The 26,819-nt window shown below is 45.2% G+C and overlaps 1 protein-coding gene across 7 annotated transcripts in view; it reads left to right on the top strand.

The window, feature by feature from the left end:
• GNG2 (G protein subunit gamma 2) overlaps positions 1 to 26,819 on the top strand; it is a 110,556-nt gene that overhangs the window by 32,896 nt on the left and 50,841 nt on the right. For 2 of the 7 annotated variants that reach the window (XM_087421577.1, XM_087421581.1), the window contains exon 3: positions 3,061 to 3,198. The exons of the other annotated variants lie outside the window; for them this stretch is intronic. The gene's annotated coding sequence lies outside the window, so the exon portion shown is untranslated. The remainder of the gene's footprint in view (positions 1 to 3,060; positions 3,199 to 26,819) is intronic. 7 annotated transcript variants of the gene reach the window in all.

Here is a 26,819-nt window from a genome sequence, read left to right as displayed (position 1 = left end):
CCAAAATGACTCATTTCTAGAATTGAGCAGTGTTTTGACTTAAAAATAATAGAATAACGCGGCTGGCCCCCTGACGTAGTGGTCAAGTTCGGCGCGTTCCGCTTCGGTGGCCTGGGTTCGCAGGTTCAGATCCCAGGAGCGGACCTACACCACTTGTCAGCCATGCTGTGGCCACAACCTACATACAAAATGGAGGAAGACTGGCACAGATGTTAGCTCAGGGCCAATCTTCCTCTAGCAGAAAAGAAAAAAAAAATAATAGAGTAAGTACTTGAGCCAATAGAAGAAATAAATTTTAAAGAATCAACAATTTAAGGCATAAAGTGTTTTCAGAATTGATTAATGACTTCACCTATAAACAGAAGTTAACATCTAGTGAAAGATGTCAAGACATTACTTATAACAGTTTTAAACTTCAGTGAGGAAGAAATCTGAAAACATCTGGAAGAAAGGCCAGATAACATTCAAAATACTGATTTCGGATGCAGCCGCAATGAGACCGTGAGCTCCCCAAGGACGTGTAGCATCTGCAGTTCTCTTTATGGAAAGAATTATCCAGCAAGATGTCGTTTGTTTGGGAAAACTAAAGAAAGATTTTCACATATCCCACCAACCCCAAATAGTTACTGCCCTGACAGTTTGGGTCCAAAATAGGAATTTCTTCATATTTTGGCTGTTGTATCAGCTCTCAGGATGGGAGACTGAAAACACTAAGTAGGAAGGATCAGTGCTCTGAGCACAGTCCCCTTGCAGAATGAGGTTGTGATCTAAAACTTTGAGAGGAAGAGGGGAGGGAGCCAATATGTAGGGAGCATCTACTATGTATCAAGTTGTGTACAATACATTGTTTCATTTAGTCTTCAAAAACCCTCCTGGTAGGCCCCTTGTTTCAGATGAGAGAACAGTCTCAGAGAGGTTAAGTAACTTGCTTTCTTAAGTAGTAGAGTCAGAATTTGAGTACATGTGTTTCTGACTCCCAAGAAAAGTACAAGGTTCAGAATAACAGTGCAAAAACTGAGAATGACATAAGATGCAGAAGGCTGAAGCCCAGAGCTCAAATGTCCTTTTTCACTCATAGAAAGAAGTCTAAGGATTTGGGGTTTTATTCAACAGAAAAATGAATTCGAATATTGTCGTGCTTGAGTGTATGTGTGTGTGTTGGTGTACAGGTTTGGTTTAAGTAGAAATAGTTTCACTCAATGCTTTCTTCCAAACATATTTCAAACAAAAGAAGAAAGGAGTATATCAATAGCATGTATTAAGGGAAAATAAGAAATAGCAAAAATAAGAGGAAATAAAGAATGATAGATGATGGTCCAAATATAACAGTCCTAACAGATGTAAACTTAATTATGCTGCATAAATCATACGCACTTAAAACAAAAGGTCATGTGTTAAAATACAAGGCAGGACTACGGTATGTTAATTACATCATGAGGAAACTGAGAATAATAATATCTGAGAATTAACAACACAACAAAAGGGGTAAAGGGTTTGAGACAAAAGGAACCAGCAAATCGTGCTGATGGTGGGTGGGCCTCTCCCTGGGAGGCATCGTGGCACCAGTGAAGGCTGACTTACTGTGGGGCGCACCCTGAGAGCCTTCAGGGCCAGTGAGAGCGGGGGCCTTTTGAAATTTAGGAATAAGTGTTGTATATCTCCACGAGTAGAGTGGGACCGTCAGGTTTAGAGTCAAGCCGTTCATTCTCTTGCAGGAGGAAATGCGTGAGTCCTTGGCTTGATCATCTTGGGGAGAAGGAGGCTTCTTGAGGTCAGGCAGCTGTGAAAGTGATGGCTCCTGGCTAACGAGAATGGAAATGGATGTAGGAGGCAGGGCTGCCACAGCGCACAACTCCAGGGAGAGTGACTCTGTGATGTAAAAGGATACTTTAGAATTAAGAAATGTCAGTTGAGCAGGTTATACAGACGGAACCAAGTTTCCAGTTGAATCCATGTTCCAATGGCAACTTCAAGGAGGAGAGATGGATGGAGGTTTAACTGATGAAAAACTTATGAGGTGGGTGAATTAGTGATCGGCTTTGCCACCTGTAGTGTTTCCTGTATTTCCCCGAGTGGATTACCAAATAGTCTGGGGTCCCTTTGCGCCTGGCTCTGGGATGGCAGGGCTCCTTCAGTGAAAGGCCAGACAGAGCTGCAGGCGGCCCCGCGGACGGAGAACGTTATTGGCCCGCCATGTTTGAGGCCAAGGTCCCATAAGGTTATAACAGCCACATGTCCCACAGGGTTGAAGGATAGTGTTTTAAAGGAAAGCGTGGGAAATATCTGTGTAATAGTGATGTTCTTTCCATGTCCTGCCTTGCAATGAGGTTGCTGGGAGGCAGGTCCATAGGAAAGGGGCTGTATCAGCAGGGGGCCCTCTGACTGTAGATTTAACACTCTCTTCTCCAGAAGGTTCTTGCTCTCTGGAAATTGTTTTTCACTTACTTTGTTTTCCTTCTATGGCCCGGGCTTCTCGAGCGGATTGTCTCTGTCCTGTGGTTATCTGTGTTAGAGACCACAGATTCTAGTTTACAGATCTCATACTCTGAAAATGTTGCAGTGGTATTATTCCAACCATTTCCCCAAGCTGCCTTTGAGGCTAATATTATTGCTTACAAATGATAATGAAATATTTAAATTATACAGGAAAGGACAGAGAATTTCTTTCTTTCTTAGCAGTTCTTGTGAATGGCTTGCCCGATGAATGTTCAGGGTAGAAATTGCCCCTGCATTTAGGTTTTGCTGGGTCTGACACAGATGTGCATTGGAGCGGGGAGAGGAAGGAACTCCACAGGCTTGTCCAGGAGAGACGGCCCTCATAGTTCTTTCCTTGCTTCCTCATCCCGTTTAATAACAGTGAAAAATACAAGGAAGTAACATGAAACAAAGCTAAAAAGATCACTCATTGAAGAAAGAAAGAAAATTGTTAAAATACTAGCTCAGCAAAAGCCCAGTGGAACAAACAAAATGACACAAAGGCCCCGGGAAAGCTCTTTGTCAGAATGAAAAACAGCCCAGAAAGGGAGGAGGCGCGTTGAACGCAAATGCCTGTCATTGCAGAGCCCCCAGCTCCGTGACCCTGCACCCTGAGATGGGGGGACTCTGCCCCCGCAGACTCGTGCGGCCAGGACCACTGCACCGTCCCCTGCCTTCTCCGCCTTCCGCCAGCTCCTGGACATCGTCAACCCTGCCTTCCAGGTTCCTGCCATGGTGCCGCGGGATCCGGTGATGCGGTGAGGGTGGGTGATCCAGACCACTAATGAATGGAGGCATGAAGGTTCTGATGAATTCCCCTTGGCAGCATCGAGGAGAGGGGGAAAGGAAGACGTAGTCTCTATCTCCCTAGCTCCTTGTCGGCTCTAACAACTCACCCCTACTCTGGAATTGACCAAGAACTTGTGTCCCAGCTCATTTACGAGACTTTCCCTGTCTCCGCGGCATACCTCTGGTCCTCTCTTGGCCTTGCCTCTGCCAGGGTCCAGCCATTCTCGGGATGAGCCCACAGACTCTGAACCACCCCCTTCCCTGGAGCTCGGGCCACCCCAGCCCAGGCCTTAGTTAGAGCTGAAGCCAGAGTGGACCAACAGTGAGGCAGAATTATGACTTATGTCAGAACTAAGGCAGAGAAAGGAAAACAGACATCTTGGGGTTTTTTGAGGTTTTTTTTTTTTAAATGTGTTAAAATACGCAAAACATAAAATTTACCATCCTAACCATTTTAAAGTGTACAGTGCAGTGGTATTAAGCACGTTCTCAGTGTTCTGCAGCCATCACCACCATCCGTCTCCAGAACTCTTTGCATTTTCCCAAACTGAAACTCTGTCCCCATTAAACACTAAAGTCCCATTCCTCACTCCCCCCAGCCCCTGGCACCCACCATTCTACTTTCTGTCTCTATGGATTTGACTCCTCTAGAGATCTCATGTGAGTATTTATATACAGTAGATTTACACACAGTATTTGTCTTTTTGTGACTGGCTTATTTCACTTAGATTAATGTTGTGGCATGTGTCAGAGTTTCCTTTCTTTTGAGGGCTGAATAATTTTCCATTGTATGTATACACCACATTTTGTTTATTCATTCATCTATTGATGGACACATGGTTTGCTTTCACCTCTTGGCTACTGTGAATAATGCTGCTGTGAACATGGGTGTGCACATATCTCTTCAAGACCCTGCTGTCAATTCTTTTGGGTATGTACCCGAAGTTGAAGAGCTGGATCATATGGTAGTTCTATTTTTAACTTTTTGAGGAACCTCTATACCGTTTTCCACAGTGGCTGCACTGTTTTACATTCCCACCAGCAGTGCCCAAGCGTTCCCTTTCCTCTACATGCCCACCAGCACTTGTTGTCTCTTGTCTTTTTGATGACAGCCATTCTAACAGGTGTGAGGTGATGTCTCGTGGTTTGGATTTGCATTTCCCTGATGATTAGTGACACCGAGCAACCTTTCATGTGCCTATTGACCATTTGTATATCTGCTTTGGAGAAAAGTGTATTCAAGTCCTTCGCCCACTTTTGAGTCAGGTTGTTTGTTTTTTATTATTGAGTTGTAGGAGTTCTTTATATATTCTGGATATTAACCCCTTATATGATTTGCAGATATTTTCTCCCATTCCATAGGTTGCTTTTGCACTCTGTTGATTGTGTTCTTTGATGCACAGAAGTTTTTAATTTTGATGTAGTCTAATTTATCTATTGTTGCCTGTGGAAAATAAATATTTTTCTCTCAGACACATAAGAAGTTATAAAAATGTATTCTCTAGTTGAACACATGGAAACTTTCAATAAGAACTAAGAAATCAGAAATTATATCATCATATGTCACATTTTATGACCACAGTACAACTCACCCAAAAATAGTTGTAATAAAAATACTACATATGAAATAATTAGGTCATAGACAAGCAGTCCAGAGGGAAAATGGATCGCCTTCAGGATTGTTGTATTCTTCATTTCTCTCCCTGGGAATAGAGAAAAGTGTTAATTGATAGAGAAGAGAAGGGGTCTGCAGTGTTTGAGGATGGGAGGAAGGGAAAGGGCGATGATGTTTTGAAGAACCTGTGAACTCTCAGGTGATTCACATGCGTTGTTTCATTAATTCCTTGAGTGGGCCCTTGAGGGAGGCATGGCTGTTGCCAGTCCACGAGTGGAGGCCCAGTGTCTTGCCCAGAGCCACAGAGTCACGGAGCAGCAGAGCTAGGATGGAACCTAGAGCCTGTTTCTTTCTAACCCATCACCAAGTCACTAAGAGTTAACTGATGGTTAACCAATAGTTAACAATTTCAACTGAAGTGTTGTCAGGACACTTTATGGAATATAGCAAAATTATTCTAAAACTAATTGGTAAGAATTAACTTTCAAACTATCAAAGAAGAAATAATCAAGGATGACTAAAATGCATTAGAATGTCTCAGAATTCAAAATAGTGTGATATAGAATTAAAAATGGAAACAGATTATTGTGACAGAATAAAGACCTCAAGAATAAGCCTTCCTGGGGGCCGGCCCAGTGGTGCAAGCGGTTAAGTGCGCACGCTCCGCTGCGGCGGCCCGGGGTTCGCCGATTTGGATCCTGGGCGCGCACTGACACACTGCTTGTCAAGCCATGCTGTGGCGGCGTCCCATATAAAGTGGAGGAGGATGGGCACAGATGTTAGCCCAGGGCCAGTCTTCCTCAGCAAAAAAGAGGAGGATTGGCAGATGTTAGCTCAGGGTCCATCTTCCTCACACACACACACAAAAAGAATAAGCCTTCCTACCCTTAGGATTTAATATGTAATAATCTGAGCTTAAACATTGTTGGGAAAGAGTGACTCATTGTTTTATCAAGGCTGAGATTACTATAAATCCACATTTAGAAAAAGCAATAAACCAGGGGTCCCCCACTAGCCAGTAAAGATTTGTTTGACCAGAGGGGTGTGTGTGTGTGTGTGTGTGTGTGTGTGTGTGTCTGGATTTGAATGCTTCTATCTGGAACATCCGGGCCACAGTTTGCGAGAGAATCAACCATTCTTCATAATCCTCATCTTGTCAAAACTGCGTTTCTGTACCTGCCTGGCCCCTTTGCCGTTCAGGCTCATGACTTCTGATGCACACTCACTCCAGTTGAGTGATTCTCGTAAAACCGAGCGGGCGTCACAATCAGTGGCAGTCCTGTTACAACAGTCTGCTGGGCCCACCCCCAGACTCTCTAAGTGGAGAGGCCAGAGATGAGGCCCAAGAATCTTCATTTCTAACAAATTCCCAGGTAAATGTAATTCCTGGACCTGAGATTAGCAATAAATTAGAATGAAGCATTTAGAAACTTCTATACTTTTAAAAGGAACTTCTATATTACAGAGTAATTTGGATTCAATTGAATCTAAGAACAAAATTGGGCTTGTACTTTCTACGACTTGTTTAAATTTCATTTTTCTGGTAATATATTTTTATTAAATTCTATAAAAGCTTTGGTCCACAGGGATTGGAAATTTAACAACAAATGAACAAAACATGTGTCCGCAACCACAGAGAGTTTGAGGAGCACTGGCACCAGGGTTCTGACCAGCTGGCATGCCCCTGGAGGAATCACAGGGTCTGCAGTGGGCCGCAGCCGGTAGCCTAGAAACTTGATCAGGTAGAAGAGCCACAGTTGATTTAAGTCACAGTACAGACACGTGCCGTCAGGTTCCACAGAGAACTGGGATGTAAGACCACGTGCCGATGACCATTCATTAATTTACAGTGAAAAACGCAACTACCAACTGGATCGGTTGCTTGTGTTGGCCTGACCAGTGGATCATCTCCGTGCCTGGGAAACCAGCTTGTGATCCAGAGGTTACAAGTGAGCATGGACGTGGAAAAGGGAGCTCGGTGCAGGGTGTGTGTGTTAGTCCATCAGGCTGGCTACCTGCTGAAGATGTGGGGCTGCCCCTGCCCAGTGGACCTTACATCCCCGGTCAGTGCTGAGATGGACAGACACTTACCTATGGAGCTTCCATTGCTGACCCACCAGTTTCCCCTTCCTAGCCGACAGTGATCAAATTAATTCCGCCGTCACTGCTGTCAATCCATCAGCTGTCTGGAAGTTGTTCTCTCTTTGGTGATGTTTTTGCACATCTCCGTGGCAACCCATTAGGGTACGGGTGTCAAATCCAGTTTTGAAAAAGTTGAGAACAAGTTGGAAGACGGTAGAGATGGTCTGAGGGGGGAGCGGAGAGAAGCTTTTCAGTCCCTAACTGTCACCTTCTAGGTTCTTCCCAGCCTAGAACGTGGCCTTAAAGGGGTTTGGGTCTATTGGTCGTGTAGTTGCCAGAAAGAGTAGCTCAGTATTCACAACTGAATAACAACGATGGTGTGACTTGACTCACAGCATTTGAATGCCCTCATCAGCTGACTTGGGTTTTGCTTATTTAGGTTAGATATTCAGCCAGTGTGCAGACTTCACCTGGGGAGGGTGTGAGGATGCTTCCAGTGTGTTCCCACATCCTACAAGCGGCCCATCTAAGGTATGGGGAATGGCCAGGATCTGTAATCTGAGCAGGTGTGGAGTCTGCGGGAACTCATTTCTGAAGGATCATTTCACGTACAGCACTTGTTACGAGGCAGCCGCGGCTGACAAGCAGCCGGTGCGTCCTGTAGGGCTGCGCTGGGTGTTACAGTACTGAATGTTTTCCTGTCGGATGGTGAAGAGCAATTCTCCCTTCCTTGAGACGATCCGCTGTCTAACGATGTCACCCCCGGTGCTCTTGGGGGTGGTAACAGAGGAGATGTGGAGGCAGCGGTGCAGATGCGCAGGGCCCTCCCTCTGCCCACGGCCGCCTGGGGTGGGGGATTGCCCAGGGCGGGCAGGGCGCGGGGCAGGCCCGGCCTGGAGTGGGGGTCGGGGGGCCCGGGGCGGGCAGGGCGCGGGGCAGGCCCGGCCTGGGGGGGGGGCGGTGCCCAGGGTGGGCAGGGTGCGGGGCAGGCCCGGCCTGGAGTGGGGGTCGGGGGGCCCGGGGCGGACAGGGCGCGGGGCGGGCCCAGCTTCAGGGCGCAGCTTGAGGTGCGCTCCGGGGAGAGGAGCCCCGCACGTCCCGCGGGAGAGTCGAGGCGTCCGCGTGGTTCTTACGTGGCTTGAACCAGGCATCACTTAGCCGGGTGACAGCGACATCAACTAGATCACAACGACAACCTATAATAATGAACAAGTGATCTGGAAATTTCTAGAATATTTTGGTGAATCATTTTCTCTATATCACTTATGAATATTTTAGGATGTAGTTAATTCAGCGAATATAAGGAATGTTAAATATATTTTGGTTAAACATTTTGGTTTATTACGTTATGTATTAATATTTTATCTTGAAAATTGTTAAATATTTTGAATGTGACTCTTTTTTCCAACTATGTAAAAATTAAAATTATTCAATCTAACCGTCAAAACTAAGGAATAAATGAATTGGGAAGATGTCGGCAATATAATAGGTAAAGATTTATTGTCTAAATTTAAATAAATAAGGTACTTATTCAAAGCTAAGAAGATGACGCAAGCCTCCAGCAGGCAGACGGCTGAGTTTTAACAGGCGGTTTGTGTGACAACGGGGAGGTCCCCCGAGGGCAGGGACGGTGTCTGACCCAGGCCTGGCAGGGACTTGATAATCGACTAAGTGAATGACTGAATCAATATATGAAAAAGCTCTTCATCCTCAAAGTAATTAAATAAATGCAAACTAAGACAACCATGAGATACAATTTCACACCTATTAATTTAGCAAATTAAAGAAATAAAACCAATGCTGCAGAACTGCCAGGGACCCAGGAAAGCTGTGGCGTTTTCTGAAAGGATCTAGTCAGTTCACTGCTGGCAACCAGGGTGGCTTCACCCTCTTCACCCACTTTGGGGCTTTATCCTCAGGAAACAATGTGAAAAGGAAAACTTTCTTTAAAAACATTTGTAGTAGAGCTATCTATAATACAAAAACTCGAAGCAATCAAAATATCAGACTGCTCAGTGGAATAGTATGCACTCTGCTGAAGTGACGCAGTTCATATTACACATATTTAGAAGAAATATCAACTAATATGCATATTCTGTTTGCAGCCATGTTTGAAACCACACAGCGTCTATCTATTGAATGAAAACATGAGGGGCAATGGAGAATATCTAGGAGAAAGCTGTTGGGGTGTAATTTTTGTTAAGCTGCTTTGCTAACAAATGAACAAGAAATCTTAGAGAAAAGTTTACCCCCCTTACAGATGGCTCATTTAGAAAGTCACTGCAGAGCATCACTAGCACATTAAAGTTTACCCCCAAATTTGTTTTCCCAAAACTGAAGATTATTTTCTCTCTGCAGTTTACATTGCTCCTCAGATTCACGATATGTAAGTTCAGAGCGATGGTGTGTGAAGACGGTTCAGAAGCAGTTCATAGCATCTAGACAGGTTTCTGTGAACAAAGTATGGTCCATCCTCATCATTCATGGATTTCATATTTGTGAATTTGTCCACCTGGTAAGATTGATTTGTAACCCCCGAATCAGTACCCATGGCCCTTCCACGGTCATTCGCAGACGCAGGTAGAGGAGTGGAGGATCTGAGCAGCTCAGCACGCATGTTCCCAGCGAGGTCTCTTTGTTCCAGGTCTCCCACTGCAACCATGTGCTCTTCTCACCGTCTGTCGAGTGCCACGTTTTTCCCATTATCATGCCTTTTTCTGTTGGTGGTGATTTTCCTGTTTACAATGCCCCAAGCGTGGTGCTGAAGTGCTGGCTAGATTCCTAAGTGCATGAAGGCTGAGATGTGCCTTACGGAGAGAACACGTGTGTCAGATGCTGTGTCAGCAACGAGACAGCCAGGACCGTTGGCCCGGAGTTCAGTGTTAATGAACCAACCATCAATAGTGTCTTAAGTAAGGTGTCTTTAAATAGAAATACACATTAAAAATGTTATAGATTGATTGATTGACCGAGTGTTGTGACCAGGCTCCCGGGAACCTAACCCTGTGTTTCCCCCTAGATACAATGCTTCAGTATTTGCTAATTCAGTGTTTGAGGAAACTTGATAGAACGTAACTACCGAGAACAAGGAGAATTGATTGTATGTGGTTTTAGTGGGTGTAGATTTGTGTGTTCACATCTGGTCAAATATCGCCAATATTCATAATCTTGGGCAAGGCAGAAAAAGACATCTGTTTTTAGGTTATTATCATTTTTTTTGCTCTTCCGTGGCAGTGAACACACACGGTGCAGACCTCCATGACTTCCAGTCTTTCGTGGCGTTTTTCAGATCCCTTATTCCCTTTTTTCCTCTGAGATTGACAAGAATATTGTTATTTGAGTAGTGCAGACCTGTACATAAATCCTAAGACGATGTCAGGAACTTGATTAGATGTATCCAACATTTTTCCTATGTCCCCTCAAGATCAGAAACTGACAACTGCTACCAATTCTATGGCTTGGGAAGGACTCAGATTAGTGACTGGGTGGCTGTGACCTAAATCCTAGTCAGATAGCCCACATAGGACATAACAAAGACTCAAACATCAGAGAACCTTGTTGTTCTCAGCTCTGTCCGCCATGAGCACTCTTAGTTATGAGCAGTAGTAACTGGCTGGCTGGGTGAATTTCACCATAGAAGGAATGTATCAAAAGGATAGGCAACGCTCACAGAATCTCTGGGAGAGCTGGACGGTCTTTATACGTGGAGGACACATAGTCAGAAATAATTCCCAAATCACACCTTGAGGCTGGTGCAGAGGAGACGGCACTGCTGCCTCTGCTGGACGCAAACACTGCTGCCTGAACAGCTGACGCCTGACGCTGGGCTTCAACGAGGCAGCTGGAGTTCCTGCCACAGCTGTCTCTGAGAGCCCTAGCAGCTACCCCCCCCCCACGTCCACCATCCCCCATTCTCCACCTTGTTGGCTTCCATTTCAGAGTCTGGGGAGCAGCTTGGTGATGTACCTGCACTTTAGCTGCAAGGGAGCCGGGAAATGAGTTTTAGCCTCTGCCTCAAAACTTAGGAAGAAGGAAGGAAAGGAGGGGACAGCGTGACACAGGCGCCTCACCGTCTGCGGGCCTCTGTCAGAGCCTTTACACAGACAGCTCCACTCAGGCCCCAGGGGGATGTGCTGTCGGGAGGACTCACTGTCCTGGCCACCCACTGCCAACTACGGCAGCCGAGCATCATCCACACGGGCGCCTGGCTGCCCGGCGGCGGCACTTGCTCAGGTACAGCTCCCTTTCACTTACTGTCAGGAAAGAGGGAGAAACTACCTGGGGGGAAAACAGTCACTTTTAAAGAAATGTCAAAGAAACTTCAAGGCTTTTGACTTGTGTGTATTTCCAAAACGTGCCCCAAATCCAGGCTCTAAAAGACATCTGTTTCCGTGTCCGTTGTCAGATTCAAGTACAATTTTCTGGGTCATATTGTGTCTTGGCAAGTTTTTGATCAGCTTCATTTCTTAAAAAAGTTATTCTTCAGAAGGCTTTTTGTGCCCGTTGATAGTACAAGACATTTTCAGTGTCTGCTTCTGCCTGACTATCCCGCTGGCTACACAACACACGATGGTCTGGGTACGATGAGTTTTGTTAGACCTTGGCGGTGAATACGTAGGCATGTAACATGTTTTTCTTTTGCCCTCTTGTTTGCTGTTTTTCACTGTGATCCCTTGTTGTGTCAGTGTGGGGGGTGCAGGGGCAGGTTGTCCCTCTCTGCATGTCTGGTACGGTTGGCTCACGGCAGCCAAGCTCCTGAGTCACTCCACCACGTAACCACTGGAAGTGGTTGGTCCAAAATCATTATGTACCGTTTGCTGTGGCCCCAGTCTTTAGAAAACTGTGGTCTTGTTTCCCAGAGACTTGGGATTCAATAGTATCTCATTTGAAAGAGTTCTGTTTGCAGAATAATTTTTAACTATTTAAAATTTTTACTATGATGACAGCTGTGGTTTTTGATCTTTGGGGGGTTTTTGTCATTTCCATTTACCACATAATTGAAAGCGATAGTGGATAGGTAGCTTGAAAATAAAAATGATAGTTATCTGGGTGAAAATTGCAATAAAATGTTCACCCTAAATGCCTCCTCTACATGGTTTAGCTAACTTTTTCTGAGCACATCTTTGGATTAAAAGTTAAAAAATAAAATAAAAGTAAATTTAGGGAAGTTGGCTTCACTTTAATTGCCTTCCCTTTTTCAGTATGGAGCCCAACGTGCCCTAGAAATGGGTCATCCACAGGGACGGGGGTGTCCCTGGCAGGTGCCATCAAATATGACAGAGACCTAAGATAGATGACATTTTCCTCCACCCTCCTAAGCCAGTCAACGCAGAGGGGACTATGGATGTCACTAGTCCACTGAAATTTCTAGAATATTCTACATGAGGCAGGAGTTTCTATCCCTGCCTTTCTTACCACTGGCCCTCTGTTTCTTCTTTCCTCCTCCTTCCTTCTTCATTTTACCATTTCATATTAATTTTTTTGACCTATTAGGAATTATGACAATATAGTATATTTTATATACCATTCGTAATGCATAATGGTACTGCTTTTCTTTTTGTTTAAAATGTATATTCTGTAAATGTAGATTTATACATAAGTCATGATTTACTTTAATCAACATACTGGATTTTCATGTTTCGGGAGTGGGTAAGACTGGGTTAGCATGCAGTTACATTTCAGTGGAGAACGGGAGACTTTTTCTCTCCCTGAAGCACCTCTAGCACCATGATTCTCAACATGTCAATTGGAAAGTCTTTTTCTTTAATAAAATTTTACAAATCTCAGTATGTTACATAATAGAAGCTGTACTTCTAATATCCATTGATTAAGCAGCTATTAATTGAAGAGTGCTTAAATGGATTGGCATGTCACTTCTTATATTTGTGAAAAGAGAACAACATGTGTGTTAGAATACATTCTACATGCAGCCTGTCTGAGGACACTGCAGGGACTCGTGACTTAATTACTGAGCCATGCTGGAGGCACAGGCCTGACGGCCCTGGACTTTGTTTAGGCTGGCAGCCGTGGCCCAGTCTCCGTCCACCAAGCTGGCAGCAAGTCAGTGGTGCCTGGGGAGAGGCTGGTCCCCGGACATGCGGGCTGTGCTTCGCTGACCACTCACTGATTTTTGAGGTGGTGGTTCATACACACATTTCTTTCAGTTATACAAAAATGTACAATACGTGAGCAAGCTATTTTGAAACAGAAAATAAAAGCCATTCCTAGAACTATTTGAACAGATGCTTATGGCTGGATTAAAAACCATGGAAAATCAGGGTCTTGAGTGGAAACATACCAACAATAATAGCAGAAAAGATTGCAACAAGGAAAGCTCATTTCCCTCGCTGCCCTGGCGTGAAGCGGAAGTGGAGCTATTTATGGAAGGGTCTACCTCTTCTTTCATCAGAGACCCCTCTTAGGAGGAGATGAGGGACAGCAATTTCAGGCGTTCTGGGTGTCCTCTTGTGATATTCAATGTGAACCACCGCCCGAGTCAATAAAGTAACAGGTTGCCGGGGCAGAAAAGGCAGAAGTCTTTTGTAAAGCACAGGATTTTAATTTGGAGATTTGAGACTCCAGGCTGCTGTCTCTGGGGACCTCCCTGAGATTCAGTCCCCTCGCCTCATCATTACCATGCCCTCCTGTGGACAGATCAGAATGCCCTATACGAACTTCAGTTGCTGGTCTTTACCAATTTGAGGTTGGAGCAAAGTGGGAACCCATGTGAGACTAAGTTTAGAGTGTAGAGATGGTAGCTTCAAAGGCTGCGTGTGGCGTGGGAAACAGCACGAAAAATTATGTCGTTGATCAGGTCCTGGGTTAGTTATCCATGGCTACGTGACAAGTTAACCCAAACATAGTGTCTTCAAACAGCAAACATCTATGACCTCACAGTTTCTGGAGGTCAGGAGTCGGGGATCATCTGGCTCAGCTGCTCCTGTGAGGCTGTGGTTAAGGTGTCAGCGGGGCCGCAGTCGCCTGAGGCTTGACTAGGTCTGCAGGATCTGGTTCCAGGCTCATTCTGTGGCCGTTGGCAGGAGGCCGCAGATCCTCACCACAGGGGCCTCTCTGTATAGCTGCACATGACTAAGTTTAGAAGTAACTTACCATCATTTCTGCCATATTCTATTGGTCACACGATGGTGTGAATACCAGGAGGCAGGAGTTATTGTGGGTTGTCCTGGAGGCTGCCAAGCCCAGGTCCAAATGACCAGCTTTTCTAGAAACCATGGATTGGTTGGCTGCATTCTTTGTAAGTCTAAGGATAGCCTCTTGATCAAGTTAATATTGATCTATCATACTTTAAAAATAATTTTTATATCTTTCTTAAAAAAATGTAAATATTATTATTATATTTAAGCAAAATACAGTTATAAAGCCTGTAAATAATAGATACTAGTGTACAATATAGAAATTTAAAGTTTCATGTGCACTAGTTATAACCACAGTTAATAACATGCATTTATAAATCACTATAAAATATATTTATTAAAAAAACTACGCTATTCGGGATCTTTTCCACTTTACAGTATACTGTGGACATCTTTCAAAGTCAGTACATCAGCTCCTTCCTTTTGTTAGCTGCATAATATTCTAGTGAATGACTGTAGCAAATAGAATAACTCTACCAGAATTATCTAACCAGTCCCTACTGTTAGACAGTTGAATCTTTCCCCCATTTTTTGACAAAATAAGAATCATATTTGTACATACATCTTTGTGTGCTGTGTGAGAATGCTTCAGGGTAAATTTTCAAAGTGAATTCTTGAGTGAAAAAGTGTTTACATGAAAAATTTACTAGGTATTGCTGAATTGTTTGCTAAAAATATTGCACTTACACTTTTTCCAGTGATGACAACAATGCCATAAACGCCTGCCTTCCAGCGCCAACATTACTTCTGACGCACCTTGCTGCGAGTTTGAGGGAGGCATGTGGTGGTGTCTTGGCAGCAAAACCTAAGATGACGGGAAGGGGAAGAGGGCCTGCGGTGAGAGGGAGCAGCTCCCGGGAGAGTGGGATGGACCCTGTGAGGGGCTGGTGGGGTGACAGACCCCTCAGAGTTCTGGGTGAAGCCCCGAGCCCAAGTGTGGCTCTGAGTGTGAACACCAGGCGTCTGCCCAGCTCATCTCTGAACAAGAGAACTCGGATGTCTTCAGGTGTCTGTCTGTGCATCATGACGGCAGAGAAGATAGGTGGGCTGCAGAACGCCAGCTTCCCTGGGTCTTCCGCACAGCCTGCCACCGTTCCTTCCTGAGAATCTCACCAGGGCTTTGCCTGACACCTTGGACTCAAGATCCTTTAAATAGCACACAAATTATCTGAGAAAACAATGCGTTGACACCAGCCACTAATATATGAGCAAGGTTAACATTGCATGTTAGTTGAAGAGACCTTCTGTTCATTCATTCACGGCTTCACTCAACAATCGTGACTATTGAGAACCCACAGGGGCCAGAGTCTGTCACAGGCCCGGCGTATATAATCGTGAGCCAAAACAGGCTCCAGTGTGGAGCTGCCAGTCTAGTGGGGGAGATGGACAGAAGTCAAATCGTCACAGATATATATTTACAAACTGGAATTGTGTCTACGAATGAGCGGTGTGTCAGGGAGCCGGGGAGGTGGGGACCTACGGGACGAGTTTGAGGTCAGGAGGAGAGACGCTGGGAGGGTCACGCCAGGCAGAAAACAAAGTAACCAATAGCGCGCCCGCAACAGCCTTGAGGCCAGAATGGGTGGGGCTGTTTGAGACCCTGGGAAAGACCAGTGTGGCCGGTGGGGTCGTAGCAGCAGACGAGGTTGGAGATGGGCCTCATGCAGGGCCGACACATTTTGCTGGAGGAAGCAGTTTGAACAAAGGAATTCAGGATATGGAGTGTTCAAAAGGGCAGATATGGAGGGGCGGGGGATATGATGGACACTGGGCTGGAAGGGAGAAAGGTCAGCTGGCTAAGAAGGCACAACTGCTCACTCAGCCACGGGCCTCCTGCCCCTCATTGTCCACCTGGGCTTCACGGGCGGAGTGCTCGCAGTGGCACACAGCACGCTCCGGGGCCCAGCAGCCTTGCCAGGGCCTGCCTTGCCACCCCCACGGACCTAAAAGTCTGTGCCCGCTTTGCCTTTCCACGCCCGGGAGGGTTCCAGCAGAGTCCAGCCTGGTCCTGTGGCTGAGTGACAGAGGAGAGGCCCTCGCGAATTCCGCAGACCGTGACGCACATGCCCGTCACCGCACAACGTTCCGTGTTTGCAGAACCACTGCCGCCTGCCTCTAATCAACACAATATGGGTCACCTGCCTGCATGGAATTAGCTCAGAGCTTCCAGAACAACCTACTTTTCCTCCATTTGCCTTTAGTTTTTGAACTTCTGAAGTGCATCACTGCTGCTCAAGTTCGCTTTGAGCTGTTATTTAACAAAGAGGGGTACGGTTGAGAGTGTGCCCCAGCTTCAGAACTTGTCTAGTGGAGCGCCTGGGGGGTGAGGAGGAATGTGGTCAGGGCCTGGGCTGGGTCAGGGGCCGTCCCTGCTGCTCACCTTCGGCTTTTGCAATCGTGTAGAACAAGTATAAGGTGGCTGGGTGTCAGGCTTTAGAAGAACTGTGTGTGTGCGTGCATGTGTGTGTGGAAGTGTGCGTGCATGTATGCATGTGTGCACGTGCGTGTGTGTGCGTGCATGTGTACGTGCGTGTGTACACAGGCACGCGCATGTGTGTGTGCACGTGTGCATGCATGCATGTGTTTGGGAGAGCACATTCTGTTACAGGGCAGGGAGGGAGTGCTAATCCAGCTGTGAGAACAAAACAGTCCCCAAGTGTTAACCAGATGTTCCTCGTCCCGACTTGGGAAGCCACAGAGCCTAACGGCCGAGCACGTGGCCTTGGAGAGCCGCTGCCTGCACCCACTCCTGGCACCGCCACCCACTGTCTGGGAAATCCTGGAGAAGTGATGAACTTATCTGAGCTTCATTTTCCTCGTCTGTAAAATGGGGATGACGAAAGCCTCTCTCAAGGTTTTTGTCAGGATTCATGTTGAGGCATGGACAGTGCTTTGTATGAAGTAAGTGTTTAGCAGATTAGCTAACAGTGACTGTATCAACAATCCTGGAGGTATATGCGATGGTTCTTGTCACCTCACTTTCCAGGTGGGGAATGGAGGCACAGAGGTTCAGGAACTTGCCCAAGATCGTAGGCTCGTAGATGGCAGAGCTGAGACTCAGCTTCGGGGAGTTGGGCTCAGAGTCCAGGCTCTCACCCGCTTTGCAATGCTGCCTCTCAGCCGAATGCAGACCTCAGCTTGCTTTGTTATGGGGTGGGGGCAGAAATCTCGAGGGGCAAAGGTAGGCATGGCTGGAGAGGAAGAAAAGGGCACTCAGTGCCCCGTGCCCTTGGCAGGAGTGTAAGGCTCCCCCCACACCACCCACCCCCTGTGCCTCACAAAACTCCTTTCATTCCAGTGGCTCGGACTCAGTCTGAGTGTGTCCTGAGAATGTCCCCCTCACTGAAGCCTGCTGACGCTAGTGAGGTTGGGACACCGTCACTTCCTGCTGTTGCTGTGGCTGCGCTGGGCAGTGAACGCTGGCCAGGGTCTTTCCAGGGGTACCTGCTGCCATGGCCAGGGCAAACCCCTCTGTGGGCCGAGTCCTGTCCGTGTTCATTGCCACTGGGCTTCTTCAGACACGCCAGGAGAGGTCCCAGGGGGAGATTCTCAGGCCAGAGCTGCGTGATTGACCAGATCTGACGTTCTAGAGGAGAGCTGTTCCCTGCAGCGTGACCAGCCTGGATTCTTTCCTTGAATGTGTCAGTGATTCTAATATGAGGCCAAAGTCATCACACAGGCAACAGCATCGTGTGGACAGTCCTTCACAAAAGCCTGGCGCCGGATGTTATGCTGCAGCCCAAGCTTCAGTTCCCTGGCTTGGTTTGATTTTGTTTCCTTGAGGTGGGGGATTGCCTAGGAAAAGCTAAAATACGTATTTAGGTAAAACTGCTGAAGTTCACTCACTCTGCTGGGCATTATCTCAACCTGTAATCTTATAGTTCTGCTTTCAAAGGGAAGCTGAAATGCTAAGGGATGGGGTCTAATCATGTCAACACCTGGTTTCAAATGCAGGGAGAGACAGAGGGACAGAGAGCAGAAGTGACGATGGTTAAATCTCGGTGGATGGCACGTGGGTGTCCATTGTTTCATTCTTTCAACTTTTCTGTATGTTTACAACTTTTAAAAATAAGTTGGGGGTGGGCGGCCCGGGGGCGTAGTGGTTAAATGCGTGCGCTTCGATGCCGCAGCCCGGGGTTTGCAGGTTCGGATCCTGGGCGCGCACTGACGCACCACTTGGTAAGCCATGCTGTGGCGGCATCTCATATAAAGTGGAGGAAGATGGGCATGGATGTTAGCCCAGGGCCAGTCTTCCTCAGCAAAAAAAGAGGAGGATTGGCAGATGTTAGCACAGGGCTGATCTTCCTCACAAAAAAAAAAAAAAAAGTTGGGAAAAATAAAGGCATTAAAAATAAGGTATATGGGGAAGAATTTGAAAAAAGCACTTGCTACTGATGGGCTGTGTACAATGGGGGGCAGTATAGGACCAGTGGTCTGTCCCCACGTCATCATCCACAGGACCAGCAGAGCAGCAGGGACCCGGACAGGTTGTAGGGAGGGCGACAGGAAGAACGGGGGCTCCAGATAGAGAAATAGGTGTCATGGCTGCTAGCATGCCTCAGAGCTCGGAGTTCCTGTGGAGTGAATGTTCCACCTTTGAATGCCATGTATAAGTCTAATGTTAGGGTGATGGTACACCGTATATATAGTCCCTGGAAACTGAGCCAACAATAACAACAAAAGTGTTGCATATATCCATGAAATATTTTTTTCACATATGTGTTTCATTTCATAAATGTATATGAAAAATAATGGAAAGAACGTCACTGAAAATTTATCTCTAGATAAAATTTATCTCTAGATAGTGGGATTACAAATTTTTTTTTGTGTGAGGAAGATTAGCCCTGAGCTAACATCCGATGCCAATCCTCCTCTTTTTACTGAAGAAGACTGGCCCTGGGCTAACATCTGCACCCATCTTTCTCTACTTTATATGGGACGCCGCCACAACATGGCTTGACAAGTGGTGCATTGGTGCACGCCAGGGATCTGAACCTGCGAACCCGGGGCTGCTGAAGTGGAGCGCTCGAACTTAACTGCTACGCCACTGAGCCAGCCCCTACAAGTGATTTTTATATTTTTCATATTACCTCTCTGAATTTTCTAGATTTTTTTCAAGTGACATATATTACTTTATAACCAGGAGAAATTCAGTATTATATGAAAAATACAAGTTAGGTATGTAGTATCTCACATAACTTGTTTTTTCTGTGTTTACCACTATTAACCACTGCATCAAATGGAATATACTCCTTTATCCAGAAATTAAAATGAGACATTTCCAGAGAGTGTATCCTATATCCTAACAGGAGTTAATGAAAAAATCTTTGATGGCTTTATTCATACTTTTGACTTTATGAATTTTGACCTCCTTAATAATTTGCCTGATTTTGAAGAGTTTTTCACATTTACCAACTTGAACAGTGCTTTGGCCACTTGTTCCACAATTTCGCCCTTATGTTCTTTAAAGCTCCTAAGCGGAACCATCCTGGTCTGGAAACTTATCCAGATGCAGTTAGTCAGCCTGTCCAGATGTTATGCGAGTTCACCACTGTTTGATGTAATTGCTCAGACATTTCTCCTTCCCAAGATTATTTTCAGATGGTAATTTCCCCTGTGGCTTCCTCAGTAAAGATCAATGCCAATAATTCCTTTAGCTTCTTGACAAACATATGTTCATCCCTAGGTCCAAATTATGTCCACAAATAACCAAATGATTTCTTTTCATTTGCATGAATGAGTTTCATAAAGGACACACAAAATTCTTTCTGGCCTAATTTCAAGTTTCTACCCCATTTGCGAATTGAGTAGGCCTGTCTGAGCCGTGTTTGGGTCGGAGCCTCCACGTGGATGCTTGCTGCTGGGAGCACTGTGGCCAGCATGAAGTTCAGGGTTTCTTGTTGGTGTGCTTGCTTTTTTATGCACTTTGGAGAAGGACTCAAGTTGCAGTCATCTTCTGGTTCTTGAGAAGGTAGTGGTTCCATTTTGGTTCTTGTTTGGGTCTGTCACCACTTTTATTCCAACTACAGGCTGCCAGACGTGGCGGTGCCACTGCGTGGGGGTCATTAGGAACAGGGACTAGATGTCAACCAAGGTGACCAGAAGAGGCCCACCATCTTGGTCAGCTCGGTCAGCTTGCGGCACTGACCACCTGCTTTCATCCTCCCCCTGAATCTTCTTGAAGGGTCCTCCCTGCCAAGGGCGCCCAGGGCGCAGGAGCGATTAGAAGAAATGCTGACTGTTTTGGCAAGAGGTTTGGTAAGGCATCTTGGGTGCTACGCCTCATGTAACGTTATGTGGTATAATGAGGTGTCAGCAGTTTTCATCTATTTAAAGCTTTAAATAGACCACACGAGTGATGTGCTTCAGGTGCTCATCTCTAATTAATTAACTCGTTTGTAAGTGAAATACCTAATTAAGGCAATCTAAGGGAGCTCCTGTGTGGCCCTGATCTGGCGGGTCCAGTAACAGAGAGATCTCGGCTGATGAAGCTCATTAGACGGATCCCCACGGACTAGTTAGCTTGCTCAGATTTTATTTGAAGAGTGTTTTTTGTTGTTTTTTAAGTGTAATACAGGTTTGAACTGGTCTTTAATATTGACCAGAGTCACTCACATATTCATAGCTTTGGAAGAATCCTGAAGAAAATAACGATTGGGGTCTCTCTCGATGAAACGGGGGAAACGGACAAGAGACGCGCATGACCTGGTGTCATGCCTCATGGCCATGCACGCCACCAGGAGGGGCTAAGGAGCTGTCACTTCATGACTTCTGGCTTGGGGTTAACTTCAGGGGCATTTCTTTCTACATGAGTTGGCTCTGCCTTTACCTTGTCGGAAAACTATGTAACCCGAAGGCTTCACTGTTTGCCTCAGCTGTGAAGAAACTGGCCGTGCGTAGAGCTCAGTATATCAGTTCAATGGTCTGTTGCCTGTGCTTCCTCTCACCTTCTTGGTTCTTTTCTTAGAATAAAAGCATCGTCCTTAAAGGAAAAGAGCCTTGTAAAGGCAGTTAACTGGCTCGTGGAGAAGAATGGCAATGTTTGGTTGAAAAACTTAAATTTTATCATGCTGTACCTCTGCTCTGTTGTGAGGGAAAAGGATGCATTTGAGTGTAATAATTATGATGGACTTACAATGTGTTCTGTTCCTTGTAAAGTGTTACTGCCTCAAATAAAATGAGTAGAACCAAGAACATAAATGAATTCACGGAAGATACCTAAGCTGCTCCCAGGATACCGGAGAGATTTAGAGAGGCAGCAGAAAAACAGACTGAACTTGGGAGAAATGGAAAACTAGGGGGGAAATGGGTAAATATGATATATTAGAAGCCACTTGTTCTCTTCTGTGATAGGCTTGTCAGTATAGGGTCTGGCTCACGCCGCCTTTCAAGCAAACCCCAATCTTTGCCACTCCCTTTCCCCCAATCAGAGTTAGAGTGACTTTTTATTTTTTTAAGAAAACCTTCCTCTGAATTTTAAGCCCTTAAAATAACTTCTTTGCAATGGAAATTGATACTTTTCTAAAAGGTTTTGTGACAAAATGCTATTTGAAAAAAAGTGGCATTGTTCTACATGAGTTCTTTGAAAGGAGCACGTACTTAGCTTGAAATACTCGTTTTTGTCCACGTGAGTGAATTGAGGGCCGTGTGTTAAACAGATCCTGGACGCTCTTCTCAGGCAGAAACACACTGCAGGATACCACACCCAGGGCTTCTTCGTTCTCCTGGGAGTGTGGCAGTAGGTGACAGACGACAGCAGTATTTATTGTAAGATAAACCTATAATTACTGTCATCTTCAGAGAGAGGCATTAGGAATACAAAGGATGCAGTGGGACTATAAAAGATTGTAAAAGTCAACCTCAAAGATAAATTCCTTGAGAACAGGAACCTCTTCCTGCTTATTTCTTTATCCCCTACTGCACAATATACTGTGTAGAGTAGGCACCAAATGAACAAAGAGCGGTTGACTCAGTGAATGAAGTCACGCATCATTCTATCTACATAATCATTTTATTTCTGTATGAAATTTCCTTGTCTTGAGTTGTAGCTCATAGTGTCTAACCACAGGCTAATTTTAGATGGAAAGCCATATTTTAGATCTATTACTGTTTTAGCCAGAAGAAAACACAGAAATTGAGTGGGTGCTGGTACATGCCCATCATTTGCCCCCTGGAGATGGATGGAGTCGTGGAGAATAGTGCACCGTTGGCAGAACATGGTGGGACAGTTTGCACATTGGCTTCCCGCAGGGCCTATTCTGTGCTGCTGTTTCCTGCTTCAGTCTCTGGGATGCCAATGTTATAACGTCTTAAACTGCTAAAATTTCACCACCAAAATAATTCTGAAAAAAGAAATGGAAATTAATAACATTAAACACACTCTCCTGGGAAAACAGGATTTGTAGCGGGTGCAGCTTCAGCAATGGCCAATGAGAGGGGAGGAAGCCAGGAGCAGAAGATGGGGGCCCAGGGAGACCTAGCTGCCTGCAGTGTGATGGGGGCAGTGCAGGGCTGCCTGGACCACACCCAGGGTAGTGTAGGTGTCCCAGGGGCTGTCAGGTAGTGAATAGTGTTGGGGTTTCAGGGCCATCTGCCAGCTTTGAAGCTGCCCCTCATCTAATAGCGTTCATTAAGATTCGGGGAGGAAGGTCTGGCCACTGGGGGCAGAAGGCCCAGGCAAATGGATAGGATGTAGGGAACACTGCCAGGTGCCAGGTGTTCCCCAGTTCTCTGGCTTTAAGGCCTAAGAAGCAAAGTCTTATTTCAGACCTTGCTCTGGAGAGGAGATCTGATTTTATACCATGCCTTGTTCAGGGCTGGCTCGGAGACCAAGTGGGCGGAGAAGAAGCGGTGGTGGTCGGGAAAGGCAGGGCCGAATGGATCTTCCCTAAACCTAGGGAAGCCCTCAGGCACGTGAGCGCCTCTCCAGCTGATCCCTTACCCTTTCAAAACGATGCCTCATTTCTGAAATTTCTTCCATCAAAGTGGAAACAGTCCCCAAACGCTCTGCAGTCAAAATACCCAGTCACCACACTTCCCAGTGAACCCTAGCTGCTGCAGGGAGAGGGATGGAGAAGGAGCGTTTTTCCAGAGGAGCACCTGCTGAGCCCCAGGAGGAAAGTACAAGAAAACTGCATCCTCTTTCTGAGACGACACTGACGTGACTGGTTTCCTTCATACTGCAGTCTCTCTGGAACCTTCATCTAGGGGATTAGAGCCGGAACCTCAGCCGGGTGCTGAGTTTATTAGAACTGTGTCTTTTTTATTACTTAACGTCCAACAAATGGTAAAAATCCTGCACACACTCAATTTCCCCCTGATTAAAGGTATTTAGGATTAATCAAGGGAGGTATTTGCTCCCTGAAAGTAAAAATCAGGCTTTTTTTTTTTAAAACCACACCATTGAGCTATGTAGCCATGTTATTTCAGTCACAAAAGCAAATCTGAACTTTTGATCACGTCCTTGCTAATCATCAGACACACTATATTATGTTAAAAACCAGCAACCAAGCCCCACCTCCTTCTCCAACAAAGGGCAGAAAATGGAAGCCACAGGGTAATGAGCCAAAAGTGATGCGGAGAGCCGTGGGGCACAGCAGGAAGGCAGCGATTCCCAGAGCATTTTTATCTGTCAGATGCCTGCCATGGCTGTGGTCCAGCAAATCCGGCCACGGTGCCACGTTAGTGTCGAGCGGCACCACCTCTGCTCAGAGCAGCTTTCCGCTGACTCTGCTTCTCAGTTGTTCTCATGTAGACGTGAGTCCCAGCAGAGAGCGTGTTACATATATATAGTTGGCTTTTATCTGCTTCATGTAAAAAGGAGAGCGGATTGTGCAGTTTCATCTTGATAAGATGAGTCTAAGGGTTGAATCCAAATTTAAAAACATCTATCCCTCCCAACTCACGCAAAGGTATTTTCTAAAAGTGAAAAAGCAGTTGTTCATCTGGCGTGTTCCACATCAGAGAGTGCTTCCCTGATGATCTGCAGGCTCTTTCCAATAATTTATGCTTCTCAAAATAAGTAAGTAAATAAATACGCTAACACATACAGCACAAAAATAAGACAACTTTTACCTGGATCCAGCCAAAGAATAGGAACTAAAGCATGTTGATTACTTAGGGACAGAATTAACGCTACAGACTTGAATCTGTTTTCTACATTGTGAAAGAGTTAGAAGACAAGGTGGTATTGGTTTTGGAGAAGTATCATCATCAAGGAAATAAAGTTTAGAAAACTTATAATTCAGCTGAAGCAAAAGCTTCATTAATTTAAATTCTATTAATTCCGTTTGTTTTGTTTCAGATAGTGACTGAATTGACAATTTTACTCAACAAAACTTTTCTTTCTGGAGAATAAAGCAGGTGATTATAATGCAATAATGTATAAGGAAGATTGTAAGGGTAATGTTTACAGTGTTAAAAGAGTAATTTGTTTTGAACACCCTTACAGTCTGTGAAGTAGCGCTTTACATATAAATAGTGATCACGCCAAACACATGATTTTATCTAGACTTTCAAGTGAGTCCCCAGTGAAATGTCTTGCAGCAAACTCTGCTCACGTACGTTGAGTTACCCTGGGAACCTAGAGTAGTATGTTTCCTTGATATATTCCATGATTTAGAGGCTTCAGACTGGTCTTTCCCTTCTGCTTACTCTGATGATTGAGGTTTGACAATCAAACCTGTGGGGCTGATGTAGTGATTAAAGTACAGACTCCAGAACCAGATGTTGAGGGTTCAAATCCCAGCTCTGTCACCTACTGGCTGTGTGACCTTGGGGAAGTTTCTTAACCTCCCTGTACATCCATTTCCAAAAATGTAAAATGGGGATAATATTAGCACCCACCACATAGTGTTGTGAGAATTCAATGAATTAATTTAATTAAATACTTAGAACAGTGCCAGCCTTGTGGTAAGTGCTTAAGGAGTGTCACTATTATTACCAGCCTCTGAAAGGAGGGCACTTCCTTGAAGGATGGGACTCCAATAGAGGCAGAATGCTCAAGATGCTGGAGGAACGTGTGAACAGAGTGGTGTGTGGGAACCGAGATACACATTTCCGCAATTCCTACCAAACCTCTCCTTGCTTCAGGAATGTTTTAAAGGGGCAACTTTTTATTGCTGGAAGAGCCGTAATCATAGGATGCTTTATATGACACCCGCAGGGATCCTCTTCTTCCTCAGGACACAGGCAAGTAATTACAGCCCTGGGTATGGGGTGTGTGCAGGATATTAAACCAGAGCTCACTTCATAATGCTGTCACACCTGCGACCAGGACAACAGAGCCACAGAGACAGATGTCATTACCAGAGGCGCTGAGACGTGGATTCTCTTAAGGCAACGAGTTTCTGTTCTTTTTAAGTAACGTAATGAGACCTCATAAATTAGACTTGGGAAGGATGTTTCAGTCTATCTACTGTAGACATTGTGTTTTAATGAAGCTAATGCAGAATTGCAATAAGCAGCATCACTTTCTCTTCTTTTCTTAATGCATCCAAGTTTCTAAAACCCTATCATTTTTTCTTTGTACTATTTTCCTTAGCATTTTCTTCGCAAGTGGTACCACTTGGATTCAGTCATACAGAAGTTCCCCCTTATCCACCGATTTGCTTTCTGTATTTTCAGTTACTCTCGGTCAACTGTGGTCCAAAAATATTAAATGGAAAGTTCCAGAAATAAGCAATACATGAGTTTTAAATTACATGCTGTTCTGAGTAATGTGATGAAATCTCGCGCCATCCTGCCCCATCCCGCCTGAGACGTGAATCATCCTTTTGTCCAGCAGATCCATGCTGTGTCCACTACCCACTCATCGGTCACTTAGTAGCCATCTCAATTATCAAATTGACCCTTGGGTATCACAGTGGTTGTGTTCACGTCACCCTTGTTTTACTTAATAATGGCCCCAAAGCACGAGACTGGTGATGCTGGCGACTCAGATACGCCACCGAGAAGTGTGAAGTGCTTCCTTTAAGTGAAAAGGTGAAAGTTCTCAACTTAAAAGAACAAAAAAAATTGTATGTGTGGTTGCTAAGACCTATGGTAACTATTACGACAGTGTATCCTTATAATTGTTCTATTTTATTATTAGTTATTGTTGTTAATCTCTTACTGTGCCTAAATTGTAAATTAACTTTATCATAGACGTGTATGTACAGGAAAAAACAGTGCACACAGGGTTGATACTATCCGCAGTTCCAGGCATCCACTGGGGGTCTTGGATGTATCCCCCGGGGACAAGGGGGACGACTGCATTATAATAAATTTTTATTAAATATTTAATTAATAAAGAATAAATTAATAAGACTTTACTATATCTCTTTTTTCTGTGTGTATGTGTGTGTATAATCATATGACAGTCAAATAAGTCAGATTGTAGAACTCGACTCTTTTGCTACGTACTGCTCAGATTTGAGGATGTCTGAAATATTTAGAAGATTATGCTTCTTTAGTAAAAGAGACAAACTAGGATAGTATGATGGGAAGAAAACTGCTAGTGAATCTTGTAAAATATAAAATGTAGCTTCTTGGATAAAAAGAGAAGAAGACAAAGACAGGACATTGAGTCTACAGAGCGAAACCCAGTTCGCTGACGCCTTTCTGGGGACCAGAGCATCAGGGTCCCTCCACCACATTCCCTGTGTGGACGGATCGCTCTGGGGCAGAAGACCCAAGGGGTCGTGACTCGGCCCTGACAGCCACAC

The sequence above is a fragment of the Ceratotherium simum genome, chromosome 3 (assembly GCF_057802395.1).
Source record: "Ceratotherium simum simum isolate JZ-2026a chromosome 3, ASM5780239v1, whole genome shotgun sequence".
NCBI classification, from domain to species: Eukaryota; Metazoa; Chordata; class Mammalia; order Perissodactyla; family Rhinocerotidae; genus Ceratotherium; species Ceratotherium simum.
The sequence above is the reverse complement of the archived record's forward strand: the minus strand, read 5'-3'. Positions and strand labels throughout refer to the sequence as shown.